At 34.3% G+C, this 7,501-nt stretch overlaps 1 long non-coding RNA gene across 1 annotated transcript; it reads right to left on the bottom strand.

Moving 5' to 3' along the window:
- Positions 1-355: 355 nt before the first annotated feature.
- LOC134256981 (uncharacterized) lies at positions 356-2,696 on the bottom strand. The gene is made up of 4 exons (XR_009989834.1): positions 2,670-2,696; positions 2,375-2,546; positions 1,249-1,347; positions 356-1,170 (listed from the first exon to the last, which is right to left on the bottom strand). It is a non-coding gene; the product is annotated as an uncharacterized LOC134256981 (long non-coding RNA).
- Positions 2,697-7,501: the final 4,805 nt, after the last annotated feature.

Here is a 7,501-nt window from a genome sequence, read left to right as displayed (position 1 = left end):
GTCGCAATTTTGTCATGTCCCACATGTTGTGGTTAACAGTGCATTTCCAGTGTAGCCATGACCATCATTTTTGCGTTCACCAGTAACGATAAAATCAAATCGAGACCCATCTGAAGTTTTAACATCAATGACTCCACTTGGAACACTTAAGTACAAAACACTGTAAAGGGCTGTCCAAACGAGAACTGAAGAATGAAAAAGGCATCTGTCTACATCGATTTTCGATCCATTTATTTGAAGATTTCCTAAAGTATTGTTTTTAATCATAAAAGTAGCGAAGCTAAAATTAAATCCGTCCGATACGAAATTTATGTATTTTTTGAGATACTGACAGACAGAAAATTCAAAAAATAGGTTTTTCAAAACAATAGTCCTTGTTTTGAGTTTTTTAGTCGTATATTTGATATAACTTTTAACAGTCGTTGATATGCGTACAAGCGATTGGTATCTATGAATATTTGGCGGGACAATGAAAACATGGTCGAGTTTGTCAGCTGGTGGTACCATTTCTATAAGCATATTACAATATTCCATAATATCCAACACAATTGCACCTATTTCCCGTAAAGACAGCGATAGGATTTGAAGAATTAATAGTTGTTCCTGTCATGTCGGCTTTAATGCCTATTTGGAATGTTTGACAATTGTTCAAAATGATATAGAATATGTCACCTCTTCCATAGATTCTCTCTTGTAGTAATATTTTTACGTCATGATCTGCAGCAAACTTTATTGTAACAAGCGTGTTCTCTTTCAGAGAAGCAATGGTGAAATGACTTCCGCTGCCTGATTTGAAATTTGCCGGTGTCGCTGTTGATATAATGTAAAATGTTGAAAGGTTGTCGATTTAAAATACGGCTGTAGTATCTGAAGATGTTTGATAACTTTGGTGAGTCAATACAGATGACGGGACTGAGGTTTTGATGATAATAGCTTTATATTCAGGGGAAAAATAAGAAGGAACAAGAGAATAGTGAACATTTAACTTCTTTATTGTAATGTTCCCACGTCTACGACTAGATATGGATATCAGATTTGGACTTTGAGTCTCTGGCAGTGAGACTGTTAAATTGAAATCAGTTTCTGATGTTACAACGATTGTTCGGTTTGTTTTACTTCCATCGTCGTGACTTTGGATAAAGCTGACTAAAAAACTATATCCTCTGCTTCCTGCAACAGTTACATATAATATGTTTAGAAGAAAAAAAATTGTTAATAGTCACCAGGAAAAAATAGTACATTTCCCACCTAACTCCTTATTTCTATGGCTTGTTGATTTTAGTTCCTGGCCTCTGCAATGGTCGTTTGAAAATTCATCCTCAGCCAAAGCTTTACATTGTTGGTTTTCTGTAACACAAATAAGTGAATATCTATGTTTCAATATTATAAAGGGAAATAATATTTTTCATAAATTAAATAAAGAAGTCCAGGATATTTTTAACAACCCCCCCCCCCAAAAAAAAAAAATTTAACGAAATGTCTTTTAATCAAAATATTTAATCAGGGAATGAATTCTTAGTTTCTTCAAATTAAACTCCAGCACTAATATGAGTCATTTTAAATTGTATTTTTGGATTGTTTTAATTGCTTTTGTTACTATACTGTAAGTTCATGTTTTCATTGAAATCATTATCTTAAAAACGATGATTTAGTATGTGTTTTTTTTTAGAAATTCATTCGAAAGTTTCAAAACAAAGATCTTTGCATCACAATAAACAAATTCTTCAATAAAACGATTCTCATAGCCAGGCAACTTTCTTACTCCACACCAGGTGAGGCTTATTATAGCCCCAAGGGTTGAAAACCTTACTTTCATGTACCGCGTCATGTTGATTTAAAGTGTACACTTGTAAATTAGCTTGTTTTCCTGTATATATTTTAATTAAATTCTTTTCGATTTTAGCCCCATCCAACCCCAGTGTTAATCTTTTTCAACTACATTGAATCAATGTTTAAGAATAGTTTCGTATCAATTTGAATTATTTTTGCTCTCTATGTCAGTAGTGTAAATTATTCGTGGTTCAATATAATACAACACGATTTTTGTATCTCCTCATAATATACAAAAAAAGATCATCATAATTATCATGATCATGAGATTTTGAAGCTGTTTTGAAATGTTGAAGTAGATTAAAACACCAAAGAAATGTCCTATTGGTAATGCTTGTAATTGCCAATTGGATAGTTGTACTAAAGTATATTATTCTCTGGTACATTCCACAAATACATGATAGGGTACCTTAATTGTTTGAGAGGGAAACTTGTTAAAGTAGCCATACTTGAGTTACTCTTTCTTTTGAAAAAAAGAATTGTAAACTATTGGAGAATGGATCTACTGATCTTAATAAGATATAGTAATGACAGAGTGGATTACCTTCCGGTTTACTTTTCTTGAGACCATATAACGCACTTGTAGTGGCGAGTCCGCTTATGAGAATGATGAATAGAAGAACCACCAAAATAAGCTTCCAAAATCTCCTTGAAGTGGTTGGATACTCAATGCTAATTTGTTCTTCCTTCCTTGTTTCTGTTGTCTGACTGCAAAGCTTTGTTATCAATAATAACTTGATAAGGATAAGGGAACTCAAAAAACATATTTAAAAAAACGTAGTTAACATTGAGTAAAATAGATTCAAAAAAATGAAAAAGTTTTGTTTCCCAGGATTTACCTCTACATATCTGTGATTGTCTTCCTTTTCGAAAGAAGAAATAAAATACATGATTTATTTAAGGAATGAAGCTTATTTCAACTTATGTTATACGATATAACATAACTTGGGAACAGTTTACGCTTCATAAACCGTGAAGCAGGTTATAAAAAAGCGTAAACTGCCCCAAGTTATGTTATACCTGTATTGTATAACATAAGTTGAAACTAGTGCTAATTGTAACGGGGACCGTTACAGATGTTCCCTAAACGCTCCCCAACTCCCTTCTGGTGCCATATTCCCTGTAAGCTTCATTAAATAAGACAGACTCTATGCATCTGAGATTTTAACAACATTTACGAAGAAGTGTACCAAAATCACTTTAGCATTGCACGCGTGCACATGTGAATGCATTTGCGTCATGACCATATCATCTTGTCTAAACAATCTATATTTTTAATACACTGAATATTAAAGTATTCAATTCAAAATTATTAAAAAAAAATACGCTCATTCAAGTGTATGTTTGATTTTACTCATTTCACGTGCACGCACGTGCATACATGAGCATGGTGACCATACCTTCTTGTAGAAGTCCATTACATCTATCTATGTTTTAAATTCCACCCCGTTTGGGTGAATACTAAGGGAGTTATAGCTGTTTAAAGTTTCAGCCAATCAGATTGCAGCACATGTACACGCACGTGTATGCATGTGTATGGTGACCATACCTACTTGTAGAAGTCCATTATATCTATCTATGTTCCAAATCCCATCCTGTTTGGTTGAAAACCAAGGGAGTTATAGCTGTTTAAAGTTTCAGCCAATCAGATTGCAGCGCACGTGCATGCACGTGTTTTCATGATAATTGTTTTATTTCATGTTGTAGGATATCCTAATGCATGGCTATGTTCAAAATTTCAAAGGATTTCGTCAAAAAACAAGAAAGATATTGAGACTTTAGTTGCAGCCAATCGGAGCGAAGTGCACGTGCATGCGCGTGAGATCTCGCTATTTTCACCATGTCGTCATGTCTATACTTCTAATATATCCTCATATTATGAGTTTCAAAGCATTTCATCCAAAAATAGAACAGTTGTGGCTATATCTATTATATTGGTCATTTCACGTGTTGCACGTGCACGCTCTTGCAAGCACGTGCACGCAAAATGACCTTGATTCCGCAAATCTACATAACATGTCTACTAACCCTAAAAAGGTTTTACCTACATCAGACGAACAGTTTACAAGATCATTCCCGGACAAAAAAGTTCCAGGAAGAAGAAGAAGAAGAAGAAGAAAAATAATAAGAAGAAGAAGAAACAGAGTAAAAACAATATGTTCCCCAACTTCGTTTGGGGAACATAATAAGCTTCATTCCTAATAATTTAATTTCAATGTAGACAATAATACAATTTTTTTTCTATTTTTTCCTTCGAAAAAGGCTTCAAATATAGCACACTTTTAAAGTTATCGTCAAGCGGGTTTATACAATTTTTACGTAACTCATCGTGACGAAGGCAAGTTATGTTATACAAAATGGATAAAACCGTTTATCCAATCAAAGACCTAAACCTATCGTAAACCTAACATTTACATCGCCATTTATATGCATGCAGAAATATATATGTCATTATATTAACCCATATTCAAGCAACGTCAAGGAATATGGGATTTTATCTCAGTGATACATGTGCATTGCCCATCTTAGATTGAGTATGTGCTTCGCGGAATAATCCGGGTTGTGCATACCAGTTTTTTTTGTTAGAAATGCCACAGTGACTATATATACTTGGTACCTGACGTAATTTCCTCCTTTCTAAGTAAGCAGACGAGCACATGGGTAGGTTGGTTCAGGCGATACAATCATTTCAATTTTGGATCGATATTTTAAAAAAGAAAATACGTTTTAGCCTGACAGTGTCTTCTCAAATAGACCACGTTTGTTCATTTTCACTGAAAGATTAAATCCGATTACGCATACTTTCATCGGATTGAAGGTAAACTAAGCCTATATATAGCGGTCTAATTTTCAAATGAATATTGCTATGAATTTAAAGCGGCTTTTACAAACGTATTATCACAGACCTGTATAAAAACTTCAAACTAGTACTTCAATCTTCATCACGAAAATGTAATTTCGGTGCCCAGAATAACAAATTTAACTTAGAATGTAATGAAGCAAGGAAGCTTGGAATGTCGACCTACAGTACAACACAAAATGCCGACCGTGGGGAAATAACTCTTGCTTAAATCACTTCGATGAAAAACCATACATTCAAATAATTTATCCAATCACTGCCTCGTGTTGGGGTGGTCACGAGTAAGTGGCCCTCTTAGGCTGAAATAATAACGTCTTATGCTAACTAGATTATACAAGCCGTTCTTTAGAAATATATAATTATACATTGATTCATAAAATAAATTCCATTTAACAAATTGCTATAAATAGACACAAGTTTATTTATTTATTTACAGGTGACTCTCGATCTCTCGAAGTTCACGGGACCGCAAGAAAAGTTCGAGAGATCGAGGGGTTCGAGAGATAGAAAGTAAAAAAAATCCGGAATTTTCAGTTCCGATCACCGAAGTTCTACTTTTATAGATACCGGAAGTATATGTAAATAAAGTCATTGCACGCTTTCAATCGTATTTGACAGGTAGTTTACGTGATATAAACAACAATGATTGCATTTTGAACAAATAAAACTAATTTCTAAAGTTTTAGTATTTATTTATTGTTATTTCATGATTACGTGAAACCCGAATAGCAATTGTCGGTTTGGCTATTCCGCGGCTTGATCGGGACCTTCACCAATGTTCAACAGATTTTTCTTAATCGGTATTCAGTCCTTGAGAAAGGAATTTTCTTGTGCAATATTTGCCATGCTGGAATTATTTAGACTCTATTTAATCATAATAAAAGTTCATAGTCTATCGGAACTTACTGAAACGAACATCTATAAATTAAATTTCTAAAAATTATCGTCTCAGTTTCAATTCGAAATAAGTTGTTTATAATCTACCTTGTAATTAATAACCAACTAATTATATAAAAACACGGACAACCCACAGGTGTAGTGTCATCTATGTAAACACCCAATTAACACCTCCATGCCAGCCCATGGCTTTCATTGTTTCCAGGTAAGTCCAGACTGCATCAATTTTACGCTTGATTGGCATTATAAATGCACAATCAAAACTTCGAGCGATAGAGAGTAAAATTCAATGAAATATGTGTAACGGGACCCAGATTTTGGTTCGAGAGATAGAGAACTTCGAGAGAGAGAAGTTCGAGAGTTCAGGAGTAAATTTGCTTCATTATATAGAGGAAAAAAACGGCACCGGAGGTTCACTTCGAGCGATAGAGAACTTCGAGAGATCGGAGTTCGAGCCATCGAGAGTCACCTGTATTTTTTTTTTTTTTTTTGTTACATAATTTCAATCAAAATCTTGGAAACGTACAAGCAAAGACAAGGGACATAATTCAAAAGGCCAACTTTAGGTAAGGGGTGGTCACGAATAAGTGGCCTTCTTAGGGTGAAATAATAAAATAAAAATAAGAAATAATAATAGGAAAACTTATCCTTATGTTCACAGGTGCATGAAATATAGCATGTGTCAGTCTAACACTTGCATAAGGTCAACGCAAGTGCATACGAATGCAAAGTCATTTAAATCTCATAACCAACGCCTTTACTGTCTTGGATTAAAAAATTCTTCTTGACTAAAACGAACAGTCGTGCCATGCTTTGGAAAAGGGTTTTAAATCAGAATTTAAGTTATTAATTTATAAACGGGGACAAAAACTAACATACTTCGTATCGGAATATCAAAATGGGGACGTTTTTCCGGGCAAGTGAGAGTAAGGGGTAGTTTAGTCAGGGGTATCAATTTTGACCCGATTACAAACGCCCATCCCTCAAAATATCCCCAACCGGGACGATGCTCAAGATTATGGTTGCTCGCGTTCGATCACTTATTTTACCGACCCACTTCCATTTAACATTAACGCACACATAAACCCAAGGGAAACAACAGTTAACACTGAATAACTTTCGACACAGTTGATGCCATGTTTCGAAGACTTGCAGGACCATTTTCTCTAAAAATCTAAAACAGATAGGGCAAACGTATATACTGGTATTTATACATAAGGATGTAAGCTGTTAGGACTTTATTTTAGGGAAGCCTAATCCATATACAAAATACTAGTATTTCCATATTATAATATGTTATACATTCTCTACATTAGTGTAATTGGTCGTTTACAAAATAAGCAGGTTAAGTTACAACACATCACTGATCTATATTAAAATATCAACATTTTTGCAGGATGGGCAGACACTTGCCTGTCTGCTCAAATAATTACACATTTGTACCTCTTCACATAGATAAAGTCCAGGGATTCACAACATGTTTAGGGTTTTTGGAGCTAGAAATAGACAGATTATGTAAATTCGATTCACAGCAACAAAACGCAAATCTTATCAGAACACCCCCCCCCCAAGGGCCATTCCGGGTAGCCGTGCATCAACCAGGCCTTACTGTAATATGCTTGGCATTAAATTTTAAACCTTGTCAATAGGTTACTAAAGCTAGATAACTAAACATTCATATGTGATTATTTCCAACTAACTTCAATGGGGTTATTTGAAGAATGATACTGAAGGGAGTTCTCGTGATACTCTACAGCTTTTCACTGACATCGGGGGTGAATCCATTAGAATATGACTCCCTTTACATGTTAAAATAAATACCGAACATCCTGGAGATTTGGTTAAAAAAAAAAAAAAAAAAAAAATTATAATAATAATAAAAAAAAATGTAGGTTTTAGGCTCAAAGTATATTC

This window comes from Saccostrea cucullata, unplaced genomic scaffold (genome assembly GCF_032062105.1).
Source record: "Saccostrea cucullata isolate Sc308-1 unplaced genomic scaffold, CSIRO_AGI_Scuc_v1 ctg873, whole genome shotgun sequence".
Classification (NCBI taxonomy): Eukaryota; Metazoa; Mollusca; class Bivalvia; order Ostreida; family Ostreidae; genus Saccostrea; species Saccostrea cuccullata.
This window is presented reverse-complemented; position numbering and strand designations above follow the sequence as displayed.